The following is a 21185-nucleotide window of genomic DNA, read 5'->3' on the forward strand; positions in this document are numbered from 1 at the left end:
TAAACGAATTATAGTATTTTCCAAAATGCGTTGATTCTTGTTTCTTTCCGGAATGAACATTGTAGTTATGTTTTCTTCCCACACAATGACCATTATACGCATAGCTACTGGATTTCAAAGTAAACACGTACTGATGACCAGTTATGATAATATCATATATATATCATATATATATATATATATATATATTATACATATATATATATACATATATATATATATATATATTTATATATATATATATATATATATATATATATATATATATATATATACGAACAGCATGAATTACATTATTATACCCGGGAATTTCATATCAGACATGCCTGTATCGCAAAAATTCATTTTTTTTCACCAAAATTTACTACAAAATGACAGTAAAGTTTTAATATCTTGGATTGTAAATTTTCTGAGTATTCAGAATTCAATGTTGGATGTAGGCCTATAAGTGAAACTGGTCACGATTGGTTACGATAAATGTAGATTTATATAGAGTCGCATACTGTGCCAATATTGAATTGATATTCTAAATTATGTGACCTATTCATGACTTTTACCTTCTTGACTGCGTGCGTTTGCGTTGTACTGTGGGGCTCTTATAATAGAGAATAGACGTTTATCAATTCAGTGTGCAGGTATGTATGACTGAAATTCAATCTCATGTAATATTACCAGCCATTTGGCAATATGTTGTGAAAGAAAATAAAAGCCGGCGAAGACTCTGTAATACGGCCTCAGACTACATTTAGCGGCCTGTGTTCATGTACTAGTTTATACATCCTATGACGTCATGACGATAAATCTATCCATAGGCGGCGATACGTCCGACCTACCGTAGAGATTTTCAATTGGTGTGTATTGATTTCATTCCTTGCTATACCTTAGAGACTTTTTTTTACCGTTTCAGACTCTTATAATGTCAACAAGTTGTCCTCTTCTGATCATTTGGCGGAGGCGAAAGAGCAAACTTAACCACTCCGAATCTTATATATACTGATATAGACACGATCATGTAAGATTGAACAAACGTTTGTCTCTATACAGAGGACAAGACAACGCCGTAGACGGAAGAAGGAAGGGAGGATGAAATTGCACGATGATGCATGGAATAACTGATTAAAACATGACATTCTCTGAGACAAGATTTCAAGTAAGAGGCATACATGTGTTTGATACACGTGTTTGTGATGAGGCAATCGGCATGATGGTGCGTATACCAGCTGTTTTAAAGTGGATTGTGAATAAGTTTTTTTTGTGAGCGAATGATTGTCGAAGAATAATTGGGGTATATAGTGCGACGGGGGAGCACATTATATAACTTAAATACTCTAAACTAATAAGTAGACGTAACTATTGCTCGACAAATTAAGGAGATTTAGAAACTTCCGAAGATTCGAGCACTGGCATAAATTAATTCACCTAACAACACTGACTACGAAGAATTGATACCGGGAGCGGAGGTGGGGTGATGGGTGGGGGAGCTACCAGAAAATGCCAAACGTTGATAGACTTGTGGTTTTAAATTTATAAGCAAGTATTATACATTATCGCTCAGTATTAACTCATATTAGAAAAAATCCAAACAATATGTGAGGGTTACATTATGGTGTTGCCGATGTGTTATCTGAGAACATTTTCTATTTTACGGTATGCTACAACGACAATGTATCATCGTTAAAGGGTGTGAAGACTCGCGCACAGAGGAACGTCCCATGCCGGTAATCTGACCTAGTTTCAAATGAGGTGTAGCAAAAATGTTAGACACCACCATCGATCCCAGAAAATACACACACAGCTTGCTACCGTCGGTGCACGATCAGTACATACAGCTGTGGTCAATACCCACAGCACAGTGTACATACGATACAGCGATGGACATCTCAGGTCCAGCTAAAGATAACAAGGTATCACGTTTCATTACTGTCTGCATTTTGTAGACAAGCAGAAACTTCACTTACAAGCAACAGAAAGTTAACTTTTTCAGAGCGCGGCACGCGGTTTGGGGCGAGTCTTCAATGCCTTTAAGTGTCAGTTCCGTGCCATGACTAATGCCGTCGAGAGAAGCGGGATCCATGCATGGCTAACGCTGTAGAGAGAAGCCAGATCCATGCATGACTAATACCGTCGAGAGAAGCCGGATCCATGCATGACTATCGCCGTCGAGAGAAGCCGGATCCATGCATGCATGGCTAACGCTGTAGAGAGAAGCCGGATCCATGAGTGGCTATCGCCGTCGAGAGAAGCCGGATCCATGCATGACTATCGCCGTCGTAAGAAGCCGGATCCATGCATGGCTAACGCTGTAGAGAGAAGCCAGATCCATGCATGACTAATGCCGTCGAGAGAAGCCGGATCCATGCATGGCTAGCGCTGTAGAGAGAAGCCAGATCCATGCATGACTAACGCCGTCGAGAGAAGCCGGATCCATGCATGACTATCGCCGTCGAGAGTAGCCGGATCCACGCATGGCTAACGCCGTCGAGAGAAAGAGCGCGGCACGCGGTTTGGGGCGAGTCTTCGATGCCTTTAAGTTTCAGTTCCGTGCTCTCATACGTAACGTTATCACTAATTTTGTTTATTTTATTTTGGAATACAGTGATCGAACGATTCGATTTGATTTCATGTACGTGTTTGTGCTTTCCGACTCCTAAAGTGGCTATCCCCGTCGAGAGAAGCCTGATCCATTCATGGCTATCGCCGTCGAGAGAAGCCGGATCCATTCATGGCTATCGCCGTCGAGAGAAGCCGGATCCATCCGGATCCCTACATGGTTATCGCCGTCGAGAGAAGCCGGATCCATGAGTGGCTATCGCCGTCGAGAGAACCCGGATCCATGAGTGGCTATCGCCGTCGAGAGAACCCGGATTCATGCATGGCAATCGCCGTCGAGAGAAGCCGGATCCATGACTGGCTATCGCCGTCGAGAGAAGCCAGATCCATGCATGGCTACCGCCGTTAAGAGAACCCGGATTCATGCATGGCAATCGCCGTCGAGAGAAGCCGGATCCATGAGTGGCTATCGCCGTCGAGAGAAGCCGGATCCAGATTATTGGACGACATCTCTATACGTGGATTATTGCGAAATTATTGAAAACTTTTCTTCGTCATATTCTGTTTTGTGTGATATTAGAAAACTTAAATGACAGAAATGAGAGAAACTTTTGTGTCTTCATTCCTCTCACATTAAATTCCATGAGCTCACGTTCCAAGTTAGGCTCGAAGGAATTGAATCTTTCTACGGTTTTTATGTAGACCAAGAGGTACCTAAAGAAAATGAGGATGGTTCAGATTCCGTTCTTACATGAAAACGCAAGATACCTATACCGTACGATATCTGTATATTACACATGTAAGCATATAGCAGAAGGCTGATAGTTCTACTGAATTCTCCCTTAGTCACAACATACTAAAGGTAAGCATAATATCCTATCGAAACGTTTCCCTATAACACATATGCCATTGCCAGCAGGAATTTTACTTTCATTTGGGAAACGGATGTGCACGGAAACACAAAAATAACATACATGTAACAGCGTCTATGCATGTGATTTCATTTACCAAATAGAACTTATTTGAAAACGTGAACGCCGATGGTGGAAGTCTATACGCCGCTCAATGCCATCACTAATTCTTTTATAATTCCAGAAATCTTTGACGTGAAATATTGACTGGCCTGCATGCATATTACACGGTTCCGTCATGTTTTTACCCTACAGCAAAGATTGTAACACCCCTCATACGTTATAACTGAACATATCAGTCAGGGCACATATAGAAACGTTATGTTTGCAACCTTCATATTGCACCTGTCGTTTTGTTTTCACGATGCAATATATTAATAAGACATAATATATAGGCCTACTATATACGTTACTGATTCTTCTTACGCATGCACGTAGTCTGATCAATACATCGGCTATGTGATAATCCAATTTAGTCTTAAAGTGAATATTTCTCACTCCAATTGGTGTACATTCAAAAGGCTTAGGCATAAAAATCAACTGATGCTGTTCGTTTATTACATTTTTTTCCTGAGGAATGTTGTGTTATAAATCGTATAATTTCTCAGTTACTTCTGCTGCCTCGACCTTATAAGTAATACTGTTGTATAAGAAAAACCGTATAATTCTCGACAGCGATAGAACGTAGTGACGGCCCTCAATACAGGTTATGTCCTATACTGATAAATAATAAATTATATTAACCTTTTTCTATATACTTTCAGCTCTATACGACAACACAGAATCACCGGATAAGTAGGTCGATTAATCCTCGTGAAATGTACTTATATACCGTTATTCCAGCCACATTGGAATGGGTGAGTTTGCTGAGTGTATTAATAATAATAATAATAGTATTTGCTTTTTATATAGCGCTTTATAGCAGCGATAGATCTCAAAGCGCTTTACAGACGTTACATTACCCCTGGTCAATGAAAACCTGTCCCAGAGACAATCCCTCCAGTCGGCAGCAGTTAAAAACTGCGCCCAATGACAAGTTACCTCACAGGTACCCAGTTAACCCCTGGGTGGAGAGAGGCAAGTGAGATAAAGCATCTTGCCCAAGGACACAACGCAGTGAACTAGGTATGAATCGAACCAGCAATCCTTGGATCACGAGTCCGACGCCTTAGCCAATTGGCCACCACGCTCTCACGTAACACGTGATAGAGTAGAGCAAACTATTCCTTCCCCCTGTATTACCCCCAATAGAACTTACAGATCACTGTCGTATAAGAATATGTCCTCTACATTTCTTTTCAACTGTAGCATGACAAACTATTCGGGTTTCCCGATCTCTGGTATACGCTCGGGTTGTGTTTTTACGTTGAAACATTTCGTCAACTCAATATAGGCTATTGTATAATCTCAACGATTACGTTATTCAGGTCATCTACATATTTAAGGTAAAATGTCGGCATGGTTATGACTTCTTCCAACTATCACCCAGGGCATATTATTGTACACCTATAAGCGTGTTTATGCGTTCATGTTTAATTCAACAATCTAGATCCTTCGGCCGATGCATACATGACGCAAACACCTATTTACTGTCTCGCTTCCTATAAATTATGTTGTGCTATACCGTCAACTGCAATATGCATTTCTGCTTCATCGTTCCACTTCTTATACGATCGCACACGAAGCAAATAAAACACATCCAGGTATGTTTATCATGAATGGCCTGTGGAGTGTAATTTTGTAACTCATTTCCTATCACCCCAAATTTATAAGGCCCTTTTGATCTCGATTTTGCTTTCACCATATTGTTGTTGCCCACTCAGCATCACCCCCACCCCCCCCCCAACTGTCCCTATATACTGGAGGGGAGTATGATCCTGTGTCTTCTTGCTGTAACACCAGTACTAACGTTTCGTAAACATGCATCACGCTGTAAAAAAAGAAATGCTGCCGGTGTTATATTGCTAACCATCACATGGTCATACTTTGTGAACGTTCTAGCTTCAAAAGTAGACACCGAGTATTTCATCTCTATCTGAGCTGTTATTTTGTAGTTGTCCGACTGAGGAATACCAACATATCTTTCCATGTGATAGTACATATAGTAGTGGTACTATTTTGAAACTAACAATTTGTTTTACCCATTTTTTTCGTCATGTTTGCCCACCTCATCAGTGACCTGGCCGTGACGCCATCTTCCTCATTTCTGTTTTTTTTTTATTCCTAAACTGAGATAAACTTATTCATTCACCCTGAGTAAATTAAGATCATAATGTTTTGTATTGGAAACAGATACAAATACGTTGCCAGGTACTATATAACATTCTATCCCGTGTAACCAACATCGAAGAACGCAACGTTCGGTACGCAAAGCATACATTCGACTTGCCGGAATATTTATGAAATTCTGGCTGGAATTTTAATAGATGGTGGAATTGATTTTCTGTCCTATTCATCAGGGACTGTTGTCATCTTATAACTATAGCTTTAAGCTATATCTATTATATAGGCAGACACTAAAATTGATCCAGTTAACGCCCAGACCTAAAACTTTGAACAGACTCGCTCACGGGGGGTGCGCATAAAATGCTCAAGTATGAAATGAGTTGACATACATTAAAATAAATACCAAGTGGTTCGTGATAAATGATGCTATAAGATGGTAGGACCTATACGATGGTAATGTTGGAACACAAAGTTGTATATCAAATACCGTTAAAAAAAATTGAGTACCGGACTATTCAAATGGTAGGCTGCTAAACATTCATAGAACTGTTATAGCGTATAGAATACAAGAAGGCTAAGGACATGTACGGTATAACTATCTAAACATAAAAGATATGGCGTTGAGATATTGCAAGACGTTTTGAGGAAAAGGTGCCACCCGCTCCCTTCCTCATTTCTCTAAAGGCTCAACCCCTCCCACTCCCTCTCCCCCTCACCCTCCCCCACCCCCTCCCGAATAATTGAAACATTTCTACATGATGACAGAGGACATTTAAATAATAGACTCGGAATGGAAATAACATAATGACAGAAATTAAACTGCAGTCATAGATGGATCAATTTTATACGTTGAGTCATATATAGAGTCCAAATAATTATTATTGCTCGACAAATATGTTCAAGAATATGAAGATGCGTATAACAGTCGTCACATTTGAATCATTATACAACCACAGCAACAACAAGAAAAAAACTCATTAATTGAGCCGCACTGCATGGGTTCAAACCCACCCCAAAGCTATAGGGTTTCTATACTGCAAATAAAACATAATCCTTACGTCTACCATTACCATGGTAAAACGGACTCTTTTAAGTTGAATAATATATTGATTGGTATCATGTAATGTATATATTACATATCCATGCATGTTTATAGATGACAATCTTGTAATGTAAAATATTCAATAGGAACCGGTCTATATAGTTAATTGAACAATAACAAAAGATTCTTATTATAACCGGCAGCCTATACGATCGATCAGTCACCGTACCCTTGCACATGTTAGTCAAAAGGCAATTTCAAAGTACAGCCTATACATGAGACAAATAAGCGTGTTTGTATCTTATTCATGTGTTGCCGTGAAGTTATGTAGTTTGGCAGCTGTTTGTTTTCACGCTTTCCTACATTCACGTTTCTAAAATTAGCAAGCGTTCAGTCGGTTAACAAATATTCTTATTAATTAATCCTTAGATGAAAACAGTGGTTCATATATACCAAATGAACAACGAGATGACTTGGTGCAATGTGTGACTGCTTATTGACTTTATTGATTGTCATCCACTGAGGTCAATGTAATTTTCACTTTCAAAATTTTTCATTTTTGTGAATATTGATTTCCTTGACTGAGCGTTGAAATTTGGTTAACTGGATAAGAGAAGATTAAATGTGAACTGTAATGCTTGAGAGAACCTTTCGCGTTAAGGGGGAATCGATTTTCGTGCCTGGCAATCCCTTCCCCTGTTTCTCGCTGACGATGTTATTTCCGATACTTGGATGTATAGAATACATTAAAAGCCGGCTTAGCTCGATTTTATGTCGAAGAACATATTCATTCTTTGATCAAACGATAATGAAACACATGAAACACACGTGAGACCAATAAAACAAATTAAGATGACTTGCTTTTTTTCCTCTCTGGAAATATAGTATGGTTGTTAACGTTGCAGGTATACATGTCGCAGAAACGCATCAATATTAAAGAAACGCCAATTATAACCTAATTTTACAATTCAGTTATTTCTGGTGTCAATATATCTAACTATAATCCCGTTGACTTTTTTTTTCTGTTACTCTGTGTCGATGTTTGATGTGAGTTAGTTATAAGTGTATCATATTTGCATATACTTTGGTGAAGTTCAAGGACATTTTATATTCTTTTTATCGAAATGAAATACAAACAAATATGCACACATAGATGACGCACTTATTTCAACTACAAAACCACGTAACATGAGCTCCATGAATTAAGCCACATCAAATATGCCTGCATACATTAAACCACGAATGACAAGGTAATGGATATAATTTAAGTTACCTCGCAAACTGTATGAAACGCTCCATAGCTTTTGAAAATGAACAAATTTGTCTCCGGAGGATCGCGATATAACCATGACATCCGACAAGTATAAGTTGATCTCCTACCTCTCCTCTTCCCTCTGTTGGTTTGTTTCTCATCTCCATCCCTTGTCCACTAATCCTCTTACATCTATCTCTTTCGTGATCACCCTGCTCATTAACCAGTCTGTATTCTGTGCGTGTATTTGTCCCTTCTGTAACTTGTCATTCAGCCTCTGAAAAAGATCCTGCTAGGATCGAAACGTCAGGCTAACGTACTTTGACACAAGTATATGTTTTGTGTGATAACTGTCAAAATGAGCGTCACATATAGACAACGCTGTGAAATACAAACTCATGCCATATGCCCAGCCAGTTGGGACAATTTCCTAATGCTAATACCTCTCTAAACTGTACTCCAATATCATGCTCTCAAAGCACTGGTATTGTCAGTACAAACAGTTCCTAACCTTGATCTGATACAAACATGATATTCATACTGCTCGTACTGACAACACGAGTGCTATGAAAGCGGGACATGACACTACAGTATAGAAACAATTATCCCAACTGGGTGCATATGACATGCACACAATGCTTATGCATGAAGTACTATTCGAAGTATTGCCTTTTCTAACAGCGTTATACGTTTACTTTATCTATAATCTTCTTATAATTTAGTGGGGGTGGTTCAACGTTAGTTTTGGGGTGATTTTTGACTGGACACGATCTTTCAGTGGCTTTTTAGCGGGGATCGGCGTCACTGTAGCTCAGTGCGGTCAGTCGCTTATAAAACGCCATTGTTTTACTCAGGCTAAAAAACATATTGATATATCATAGGCCTATGTCAATTTCATCAACACGTTATGTGTCAATATCACTGTATCAGAAAAAAAAAATTAAAATGTTACAACTTAATATCAGCTAGGCAAGAATAAACTCAACAGTTGTATTCAATCTGAGAAACGTTTTGAATTTTGGCCTGAAACTATCGGTTTTAACGGGCGGTGTCTTGCTTGAAACATACCATATTGATTAAGATATTGTCATGCTAAATTACATAACAGCTAATATGGTGATGCAAATGGCCTCCTGAAGCCTGTACGATTCTTGCTTGTTACTTCATATATCCGTATACTTCATTTAGTTCTTCGTAATGGTTGTATATTTCATTGCGAGTCAACATTATCTATATGGTAATGAATATTTCATTCAAATCAATTAGCCTATCTTGTTAAACAAACGTTCTTACTTCCTAATGAAACTGATAATGTATGTACTCATAATACTGATACTGTATAACGCTTTATACATAATATATCTTATATACGTCATGTAAACTTTGGCCCATCCCTGTATTTATATACGTAACCTATTGTTTTTGCTGCTGCAAAACGCAATATTGTGGAACAGTGCACGAGTGAATAATATCGTATATATAGTCTCTACATACGTATTAGCCTATAGAATAACTAAACAGCTACCAATTACACCGTCTTGTCATTGTTATCATGGACTAAAGGCAATCCGACATAATAATCATAATCATAACACTTATGCCTATATATATAGCGCATCATACCGACGGTCTCAATACGCTTTACAAGAAACAGAATGAGTACCAAAATACAGCATGATGTGTTTTTCGGTACACAAACATTAAGGAGCCATGATTTACTTCAGTTTTCATGATTCATGATTCCTTGATTGATATCACACAAACACTAGCTGTACGTGACTATTATATAGCCTGCAAGTTACACTAATGCGCCTTGATTTCATATAGACCACCACTTGTTATAAATTCTTTGCTCATCAAAATCTAAAGCATGCATTACGCAGTCCATTTCCGGCATTGTTGTCTTTTTGCTAGTCAATTTTGCGATCTCATTAACATGCTATTTCTGTCATCCTTCTATATTCACTCTCTCTATCTTTTAAGCTTTTTCCGGTTGTCAATTTCGCGTATAGGTTACTATAACGCGAACACGTAGGTTTTAGTAATTAAGGGACTTAGAATAGATTGGGATATTAACAAGCTCACAACTTATGCGTACACTGATCATCCGCCACGATATATACGTGTTACACATAGAACGTAATGCATTATTACTAACTATATCACCCAGATAATATCCCCTGCGTTCAATGTAACGGAAAGCCTGAAGTAAAAGCCCATAATAAATATCGAATTGAAGTCAAAAGTCGTTGAGTTAGACAATACTTTGAAAAGCATAGCATTTCGTTTTATAAGTTATCCACTTAATAGTAATTTAACAACTGTGATGGCCCTTTATATTATCAGCAACTAAATTTACCCAAGACTTTTTGAAATGTTTTCTTGTATAAAGACGTACTTATTATTATTATTTATTATTTACACCTTCAATCCCCACCCTTGACACCTCCCGACCCCCCCCCCCCATCCCGGCCAGTAGTAAGTACCTAACTCTTACAAATTAAGTTTTGTCATTTGTCAATGGATATTCCACTGCACGTATAGACCAATTTGTAAGAGTTTTGCAAACAGAAGATTTCGCAATCTAATACTATTTAAGAACTGATGAAGATAATTTTTGATGCTTGTATATAGGCTCGTGTACACATTAGTATGCTTATACACGTATTCCCTATCACATCATGCTTTAAGTATAGGCCTATCTAATTTTATACTGGCCTACGTATGTAGGCTTACCAGAATTGTATAGTGTCTCTGATGTGTCTAAATAAACCTTGCTATGATATCCGAATTCCTAATTCGGAGAGAAAATACATTGCCAATGTGGTTGTATATAGAGTTTAGCTCAAGCAAGGCCATCAATATACCATTGATATAAACACAAAGCTCTTGTGGCAGCCCCTGTTTAATGTTTGGACACCAATATTGCTATTTAATTACTGGTTGCCCACTACAGCTGGTGTATACAGCCTGTGCAAACTAAGTGGTGATCATAATTGTACTGTAATCAAACAATGGGGAATGTATACGCAATTCAAGATTGGATTATATCGCTTGCGAAATATAAATCGAGAGATGGCAAGCCATAAATGGGAATTTTGTCCCCAAATATAGTTTCCAGTGCGCAGTCGATGCAAGCTGGTGTCATGTGACATGTCTGTTTCTTTTAGCAAGTATTAATAGACAAGGTAGCGAACGAAAAAAAAAATCTCATTTTTGTTTTATGAATGCAGAAATATACACTGCACTCTTTTGAATGATCTTGAAATAAGACCACATACTAAGTACGTATTTCAAAGCTTTCCTTGCAAGGTTGAATAAGTTTACTTATGCCGTTTTTGAAATTAACCTTCCCATGAAACTTTGGACATAAATAATTCAGATTTTTAGCTATTGCTGATGGCAATCGTTCAATGGCGTTTTATGAAAGAAGCTGAATAGAATGAAGTGACCATGAAATTCGGAAGATGATAGATCTGTAAAATGACTATGAAATTATAATTATTTTGTTTATTCCTTTAGTTCGCGAGACCACCCAAGCATTGTGTCAAACATGAGCCCATTTGATATTGTATTATAATCTTAGTTAAAGTTTCCTTGCTAGTCATAAATATTCATATTTATTCATAAATATTCATATTTTTATCCCTGTGCGGTCTGCAAGTAACCAATTCATTAGAATATTTCACCCTTGGTTACTGTTTTATTGCTGTTGTTCTGTTCAACTGCTTAATTAAGTCGGTCTATCCATGGGTGAGTTCTTTCAAACATGGGAGCAACCGTTAATTATATACTTAACTTTAACATTGACCAGGGGGTGGGGGGCGGAGGTGGCATAAAAATTTGGACAAGCCATCTCGACATTTTGACGATTTATCTCGAAACGTTTTAACTCTTTTTCTTTTTTTTTACGGTGTGCGTGAAAATGTTAAATTTTATCTCGGGAATGTGACGTTTTATCATAAAAGTGTTACATTTTATGTCAAAATGTCAACATTTAATCTAAACATTTTGTTGAACGTTAAATTTCTACTCTTTATTACCAAATTTACCTTAAAATGTTTGATTTTTGCATGAAATGGCGATCTTTTACACGAAATTTCGACGTTTGTCATACATCCTTGACGTTATACATGAGAAGTGTCACATTGTGTCACACAATGCGAACCTGTTATATCGAAATGTGTATGTTTTATCCCGAAATTTTTACGTTTTATCTAGAAATATTGAAGTTTATAATAAAGTTCGGACACTCCATCTGCTTAAAATTTAAAAGCAAGAAATTGGCAACGTTTTATGTCGAGGTGTTGATGTATTACCTCGCAATTTCGGCGTTTGACATCAAAATTTTGAAATTTCTTTATCGAAATATTTACATTACATCATTCAATATCGACGTGTTTGATTGATATTTCAACAATTGTTCGCGAAATATTGATGTTTATCTCGAAATTTCAACATTTCACCTCAAAATTTAAATTTGAAAGAGTTAAAAACTATTAAGAAACCGTTTATTAACTACAAATATCCTGTGTCGGTGAAAAGTATAAGTTATAGGGCCTGATGTTTCAATCCTATAGCAGGATCTTCTTCAACAGCAAACTGAAACAAAAACAGATTATGGACACATTTTAACTATAGACAGACAGATAGACAACTAAATGAACATAAATAGAGTTAAAATGGTAGGATCAAAACCTCATGCTCTCTAAATTATACTTCAAATTAAAACTTGTCAGCGTGGATATCAAATAAACTCTAAATTCCACGAATCAGAGTTAATATAGATCACATGACCATTCGATTATAGTGTTGTGTCAGCGTTGCGTTCACGAATTGAAGTAGGTGTTGTCGTTTATGGGGAATTCGAGACTGTTGGTCGGGACGAACGAATATATTGTTTGGACGAATGTGCTAGCACACCTCTGCCCCCCCCACCCCCTCCCTTTCAATCGATGAACCTTAGTGACGCCCCTATGGTAATAAAATATACTAGTCCAGACTCTAGTGCAAAACAGTATATATATTGTATTCACGATATTATGCACAATTATACAAAATGAATCAAAATATAATCAAAAGTCAACATTTATTGGAAATCCGCGTCGATAGATTACATAATCGATGAAAAATAGGCTCGTTTGGGATTGATTAATTTACTTTGTAACTACAACAACGAAAGATCGATTTAGAGAGCACGCCCACAAATTTACCACCATCTGTTCTTAAAGAGGAATGCCCAAAATTATATCGGTGTTATTTAATTAGAATGGAGAGTATAAGTCAATGCACCATCAATCACTTCGCAATGAGTGCGGTCCTTAATCTGCTTTCAATTCAATTCAATGTTATTCAATGATTCATATATTTCGTCTATACATGCTTAAAATAGAATGTAGGATAATATAAACAGGACACTCTAGAAAAACAAGGAAATTTTATCGAGCTAGCGACCAAAATAATGAAAAACAAAGAAAGAAAGTGAAAAAAAATAGGAAATATTAAAGAAAAAGAAACAAGCAGTATACAGGCAGTGTAAACGAGAGAAACAGCATTTAGTCTGTATAATTTCCAATGAAGTGATATTTTAGTTTGCGTGTTAGGGAATGTATGTAGGCTACTTCCATACCCTCTAGTGAACAATTTCACGAGTCCCAGTAGTATTAAATCATGTTGATGAAATTTCAATTTGTATAATAGAGCATATTGGGTACAGAGAAATGTAATGAATATAGATATGTTGTTAACAAAATATCAGGAATCTATACTTAAACCACATTTACATTTATGAGGAACAACAACAAAAGATAAACATATCAATCTTTTATTGTTTACATGTATAAACAAAATACCATGGCAATGTGACTGGATCGATGATTTGACAGTGGTTTGGTCGTGCTTCATTTACGAAACGCATCAACCACAGTGAACGGCTTACCAAATTCCTCTTTGGCGTTACTGTAACATATACAAACACTACGAAAGCATGTCTGATCGGAATTAATGTAATCAGTTATAGCTGGTAGCGTAATGGTCCGATAGATACAACAGATTCCGAGGGTAGTATGTGAAAGTGCTGTAATATACAGAGGTCAGTGTGGTGACTGGTCTCGGTCTTAAGCCTGTCTGGTCTCTAGTCGTGACCAGCATGCATATTGACCATTAAGCAACTATGAGTGTGCGCATGCCGCGTCCCTTTATGGGAGTAGTATTTAACGATCACAGGGCCTCACTTTACTTAGTTTATAAACTATTTGATCCACCTTCACTAAGATTCACCCCATTAAGCAACGATGATTGCTCGACTGGGCGTTATGGCGGCTAGTAGAGTCGTGTCAGTGACATGCGAAGAGGGAATCATAGGGGCATGCCCCCACCTTCAAAGTCAATCGGGGAAGTTTTGTTTTCCATGCATTAAATAATGAAAAAGTTAGACCCCTCTTTTTCAACCTCCCACAGAACGTCAAGAGAATTTATTATTACCAACATTGCGTTTAGACCTTTTTTAAAGACCTAATTCAAAGTCTAAATATGCCTCAGAATACACCTTCCATGGGCGTCTAGACTTTGTGTGTCTGTAGGAGTATGCGCATGCGCTTCCCCTTATGTGAGCCGTCTTTAACGATCCCAGGACCTTACTATACTTTATTTATAAATTATTTGATTCACCTTCACTAAGGTTCAGGCCCCTACATATAAAGTCCTGTATATAACCTTAGCTTTGAAATTTTTTTTTTGAATTCATTTATTTGTTTTATCGCCAATTGTGTACAATGGGAAAGGAAGTCTCCTATAAAGTCTTAAAAAGACTTAACAAGACTCCCTGGGAGAAAGAAAAGAAAATGTACAAATATTTATAATACAGAACATACGTAAGGATTAAATATACAGTAATAATATCCTAATGGTGCTGAGATGGATACGTGAATAGATTATATAATACTAGTACGAGTTAATAAATTCCTTTTTCAAATGTCTGGTGAATGTGGGTTTTGAAGTTATGGACTTTTTTTTGATAGACAAATTTTTTGATAGATCATTCCAAATTTGTATTGCTCTGTTACGAAGACCGAATTTCCCTATGTTGCTATGGTAAAAATTGCAATGAGCGTTGTCGGCTTGTCTTGTGTGATGGTTATGTAAGACTCTGTTACTACTAGCTTGTAAACACTAGATCTGAAGATGGGAAACGTGGGCATGTATCTCGGACATTCGTTGAGGTCAGTAGGGATTACAATGTGTGAAACCTTGTAGAAATGATACCCCAAGAATTCCATACTGGTCAAGTTGATGCCCCATATTAAGTATACAGAAAGTATTATTTAGTGGAGGTCAAAAGACATGTTATGTTTACAGAGGTCAAATTTAAATCACCTTGTAAACATGATTTCACTTTAAGCAGGAATGTGAACGCCTTGTAAACAATTATCCCAACCTGAAGAAATAACTTATATAATTGGATCCCTGCTCAGTGTGTGGATTCCAATATAGAAGAGCCATGTTGTTTGAAGTACAGGCGAACATTGATCTGAGTGTGTGGATTCCTATATAGAAGAACCATATTGTTTGAAGTACAGGTGAACAGTAATCCGTGTTTGAGAAGTCCCCAGATATAAGTACCACACTGTTTGAAGTAGAGGTGAACATTTATCTGAGTGTGTGGATTCCTATATAGAAAAACCATACTGTTTGGAGTACAGGTGAACAGTAATCCGTGTTTGAGAAGTCCCCAGATATAAGTACCACACATACAAGTACCAAGTACAGGTAAACATTTAGCTATGAGCGTGTGGGTATAAACCATATAAAGGAAGCAAGGAATCATCACATGTAAGATGTGTAAAACATTCATGTTTAATATTATTTCATGGAAACCTCCACGCGTGTCTTCATATTTGGTCATTCTAAATTATTTGCGAGTTAGAGACATTTCGTTGACAGTGGATTTTTGCTTTTTGGACGTCCTCAAAGGCATATTAATTTGTCATAACGAACGACGGTATATTCTAGAGCAAACAGAAACTATTTCAGAGTTAGTTGGACACCTGACTCTGCAGCTTCTGTATTTAAGAATTTTTTTGATTAAATGTAGTTAAATCAACCAGATAATACCAGTAATATATTACTTCAGAAAAAGTGATAATTAATGTAAGCCTGATAAGTGTCACTTTAAGTTGTAAAAGTTTTTTTTCTAATTTTTAAAATTGATGAAATTTCTTAGTAGAACCCTCGTATATTTGGACATCCTGTTTGCTTAGCGGTGTATTCATGTTGGATCGATAATTTAATGACAGTATTAACTGCAGTGGTAAACCAAATTTGTTATTAGACAATATATATATATTTGGAATTATGGTTAAATTATAGGCAAGAAATATGTATAGTTGGTTCAATCAACATGATAAGTTTCTTATTATGCTGTTGTGTTCACCCATCCATTCATTAACTATCAACACACTTTATGCCTACAATGTGCGGTTTTCATCAAGTGATTCCGACAATCATATGGTTGATTTTTAGGCTCTTATAGTTGTATATTTTCCCCAAGTTGTGAAAATCAAGAATAAAATTATGTTGCAATGTTTCTAAGACACAATGAAAAAATCGCGGTTGAAACTGAGTGTCCCTTGCGTGCGTTACGTTCAGGGGGTATGAGCCGGGGAGGGGGGCATTGGGGGCACGTGCCCCCACTTTTTTCCAAAATAGCAAATGTGCCCTACTGGCAAATAAAATGTGCCCCTTTGATAAAGAAATGTCTTTTGGATATCTTAAGCCTATAAATAGAGTCACGTGCACCATAATAATATTGATAGCATACTAACACATCATATATAGTTAAGTGATATGGCCGGTGTGTATCGGTTTATAGCATAACGAGTGGTGTTGTGGAATGAGAAAGTGCCGCTCTGATGTTGTGCCCCCCCCCCCCACACTTTTGGAAGCTTCCTACCCCCTGGTTACGTACATAAGTTGCAAGATCGCACGGACATATCCCGTTCCGATGACATATCCCTTTCCATTGACTATCTCCTATAGTACTTTCATTTACATGTATAACAAATAAAGCAGCTATAAATCCCAAGCTACAATACTGCTAAAAGAGACCTACTTATCTCCTATACCGCTTTTCCTTGAAATATCACCGAATATTTCTCCCAACCAAGAAGACAGTAGCTTTATTCTTCTTCATTCCAAAGGTTGCCAATTTAGTATTTGTTGATGTTTCCAAACAGCATGTTACTGACGACATTGTAAGTCCAATTTCCTGTGTTTATTGTTTAAATGAGTGAACATTTATACTATCACCTTGGAGGGAATGGGCTGAGTGGCAATTTTATCAATAGGCTCATAAAAACGTGATGAACAATCAATATTCTTTCGACCAAAAAATTATGAGTAGTTCACAATGGCAGTGAATTATTGATGTGAAGAATTCAGGTACAACTAGAAAGTGTTTCGTTCACGTGTATGCACCTTTCAGCTATTAATAGGTATAGGCTAACTATGCAACACAGTTATACAAAGATTAAAAAAGCAAGACTCCATCACGCCATCTGATGTCATTTTAAACGTTTGAATACGGTGACCAGAGTTTGATTCCAAGCAATTTGAATTCAAATGTACATTGTTGGTAAGTAATGAGGTGAAAGGCGTAAACAACATTTCATGCATTTAACGGTTTTCATTTCAAACATCACTGTTTGAATGGAAGATTATTAAATACCAACTATATCCTGCACAACACACCATATACACTCTCTAATATCAGCATATAGATAGAAAATACACACCATAGATAGCAGATAGAAAATACAACCCTACCTCCAAACCATTATACACTCTCTAATATCAGCAGATAGAAAATACAACCCTATCTCCAACACCCCATACTCTCTCTACAGCCAATACTCATAGCAAGTACAGTAACTACTGTATAGTTATTGTACTAGCTATAAGTATCGGGTGCTCTCTATAATATCAACAGATAAAAAATACAACTCTACCTCCAACACACCATACCCTCTCTGACATCACCAGCTAGAAAATACAACCCTACCTACGAGTGAAGGCTAACTTGTCAAACCCTGTGACGTCATATTTGATAAAGTTCCAAATGTCTACCAAATATACAAGTGATTTTTGTATAAGTAGAGGGTCTGACGTTTCGATCCTAGCAGGATCGTCAAAGGCAAAGTATAAACTTGATTAAACCAACATTGACCATATATTGACTTATATGTGAAACAAATGAACAATCTCTCTAAAGCTAAATTTCAAAGACTAAGTTGCTGAAGACACAATTTTGTTACAGTATAGTAAACTAGATTTCTGTTTTACTTGCATATTGTCCATTCACATTTTCTTCATTTTCATAACAATTAAGAGAATAAAATTGGGTTAGTTTTAACTTCGAACGTGACGTCATAGAACCTGGTCACAAATTTCATTGCGCAACACTGATACACGCTATATATATATATATATATATATATATATATATATATATATATATATATATATATATATATATATATATATATACAGTACACTTGCAGCATTATGAACACTGCAGAACATATCAATATTATTATATAATAAAGCCGTGTCCTACACCTAACACGATATATACACATTGATATGATAGGGATAGAATTCCTTATATTTAATCTACATCCCAGCAAATACATTTATCTTAGACAGCTGTGGTATTTTAAAATAAATTCTTGAAAAATAAAAGAAAATATTGGCTATGTAGAACGGCATATTAACCAGACGCGCCTTGCGTATACATTCAATGTGTTTAGTTTCAGCTGTAATTTTACATTTCCATTTCATAGCTGCCAATAAGCCCATGACTGCTATAACAGTAATCTTCTACTGAAGATGAAACGGGGTTTTTTTTGAGAGAGTAATAAAATAATAATGAAATTCACGAAGGACCAATGTTGGTCATGCATGCTTGCATTCAATGAGATGTGATTCTTTTTTTTTTTATTTAATTCAATATATTTTATCAGACTTGTATTTAAGCACGATTTTTTGTTGATATTTATCATATGTATACACGCCTGTCATGGCAGGAAAATGTAATTTTCACCTCAAGACGCCAACATGTCAACACAGCTTGTCTAATTTCCAGCGTTTTCTTGAGTAGGGATTGTTTTATCGTCCGATTACACTTTTCGACCGCAGTGAATGCCATCATAACTCCGTCAAGTGCATCATTCTTTACATTTTGTGTGTTTTAGTCGCTGTTTATGATTTACAGAGAAACGTTGGAGGCCCATAAAAGGAATGCTATACATTGTTTATATATATTGTTCGGTTGTGTGTATAAGGGAACCAGGAAATGAAGGTTAGTTTCTAGTGGTTCTCATAGTCAATATTGAGTTCAACTGCAGATGTACAAACATTGTCTTGCGGTTTATGACATAGTAACTACATAGTTGTCGTGCATCTATAAATTTACAACAACAATTACCACCAATGAACTAGATATTCGAAACGTATAGCATATAATGAGAATATGATGTAGTTGGTGTACAGGGTCATGCTCAGTGGCGGAGCGTCCATACAGTCAGGGGGCGGATGCCCCCCCCCCCCGACGGACTCAAATGGACTGCTGGCGCCCTTTTCAGCTTTTACCACTTTTAACTCATTCGCGATTATTGACTTTTTATTGCGCTCTCATCTACCTATTGATATTTGTCACATTATCTGCAAATTAGCAAGGCCCGGAAAGGGTCATTTCCGGCGATCTAGGGAGTATCTTTACTCAATAAAATTCTGTACGCTCCGCGCCAACCTGTGATGGCGCTCCGCTTAGATATTGTCGAAAGCGCCCCTACAGACTATTCTAGCCCCCCTGACCAATACCCCTAGCTCCGCCACTGGTCATGCTGACCCTAACCCTACATCGTAGTCAAGGAAACCATTGAGAGCGGAATGACAGAAAACAGAATGATAATAATAATTACTCAATCACTCCCATCACCAATGTATCTGTCAGAGAAACAAAACTAATAGTTCACTTTAAAGGCTAAACTTTCTTTGCTGCTTCCGTTTATTTATGGAGATATTTCTGACAGGTATAAAATCTGTTTTTCCAAACAACTACGAAAAGACATTCACAAGAAAGTACACTTATCGTCCTAATCCGTTTAAGACTGTTAATCCCTCATTTTTTCTATATTTTTTATGTTGTGTACTCTTCGGATATTTATCCCAACAGGACTTTTTCCTGGTGTGCGTGTTGCAACATTTGATTAGTGACAAACGGCCAACAGTGGACGCGAGGTGAGTGTCCGAGCCAGTGTTTACTATAAGTTTTGCCCTGTTGGTGGGCAACATAATATACAGGCTTATATTCTCAGTATTTGATGCAGTCATTCATTTGATTGTGTATAGACTCGAGTGAAATCATCTTGAGTAGATGAACGTCCCGATGTACCATACAATACGGTCATGTGTTGAACCCTGCAAGAATTAAAGAATATGATTACCTTGGTGGATTGAATGTTAGGAATTAGATGAGGCTATAAAGTACACCATGCGGTGTCTGAAGTGTACCGTGTGAGTGGTACTGATAAACCATGCATCAGGCAACGGCGTAGCTGAACTTAAGCAAAGTTTGAACACTTTAAAAAACTGAGATCTTTACTCAGTGGAATATACATACCGTAACTAATGCTTAAACAGTTGACTATAAACACAATGACTATGTATCAATATATAATAACCAATTGGTATAAGACGTAATAACCATTACTAAGTTAACACTTTGACAAGAAATTACCGATATAGATTAATTATTGTAGAACTTATGCATGTTATAAACGCAGATTACATGATGTAAATTAAACGCCTAACAACATTTTGCCATGGTGTTTTATCGTATACTTGTCATCTCACCGCACTAAGCCCATAAATGAGTACTAGTTTTTAAAACAAACCAAAACCTTGACTTTGCATATTAAAATTTTCATTCGGTATTCAATGGCAGTGTTTCCATCGTGTCTTCGAAACGTCTTGTGCTTTGTTTTGCTGTAATTTATAGCCACATTCAACAAGACAGATAGGCCTATAAACACATCCAAGTTGTTTTTTAATCAAATAACGAATTCTCTACATAGTTTTATATATATTAACAACGTCCCTATACACCTATAGCTGTAACCTAGAATAGTTCTCCGTCTAATGTGTC

General features: G+C 37.0%; 1 long non-coding RNA gene across 1 annotated transcript; it reads left to right on the forward strand.

The window, feature by feature from the left end:
• The first annotated feature begins 316 nt into the window (after positions 1-316).
• Positions 317-21048, forward strand: LOC139962553 (uncharacterized). The gene is made up of 3 exons (XR_011791263.1): positions 317-3412; positions 4226-4318; positions 20214-21048. It is a non-coding gene; the product is annotated as an uncharacterized lncRNA (long non-coding RNA).
• Positions 21049-21185: the final 137 nt, after the last annotated feature.

The sequence above is a fragment of the Apostichopus japonicus genome, chromosome 3, assembly GCF_037975245.1.
Source record: "Apostichopus japonicus isolate 1M-3 chromosome 3, ASM3797524v1, whole genome shotgun sequence".
In the NCBI taxonomy this organism is placed as follows: Eukaryota; Metazoa; Echinodermata; class Holothuroidea; order Aspidochirotida; family Stichopodidae; genus Apostichopus; species Apostichopus japonicus.